We start from the raw sequence: 526 nt of genomic DNA on the forward strand, positions 1-526 counted from the left end.
GGGGTCCCTTGGGTCTGGGTTGGGGCGGCGGCGCCGTTTGAGCCCGGGCACCCGGGGACCTGTCTGTGCGCGCCTCCCGGATCGCGCTGTAGTGCTTGTCTAGAGCTTGCACGTAGCCAGGACCTTAGTGCTTCTCAGTACGCGGTGCCTGGGTGGCGCGTGCGTCTGCCCGAGTGAGGGTTTCGTCCCGGGAGGTGCTCGTGTGCGTCCGGTCGTGTCCGTGTGTCTCTGTGGGTGTCTGAGACAGTTTCTCTCTGTGTAGGCGGGAACCCGCGTAACCTCCTAGAATTAAGCGAGCGCTTCTCTGCGTGGGCAGGAGATGGGAGTGGGAAGCTGAGGAGAGCGCAAAGTTCTCCAGAGACCACCAGAAACCAGGCAGGGAAGACGCGAGGGCGCGTGGGCACCAAGACGTGAATCCAGCGTCCAAGTCTCTGTTCAACCTGAGGTGACGCCTGGAGCTGCCGACGCTGGGCCTCCCCTGAATCTCACCAGACGGCCCTCGAGGGATGGAAATTCCACATTTTGC

This window comes from Fukomys damarensis, unplaced genomic scaffold (assembly GCF_012274545.1).
Source record: "Fukomys damarensis isolate Sample0158 unplaced genomic scaffold, DMR_v1.0_HiC HiC_scaffold_36, whole genome shotgun sequence".
Classification (NCBI taxonomy): domain Eukaryota; kingdom Metazoa; phylum Chordata; class Mammalia; order Rodentia; family Bathyergidae; genus Fukomys; species Fukomys damarensis.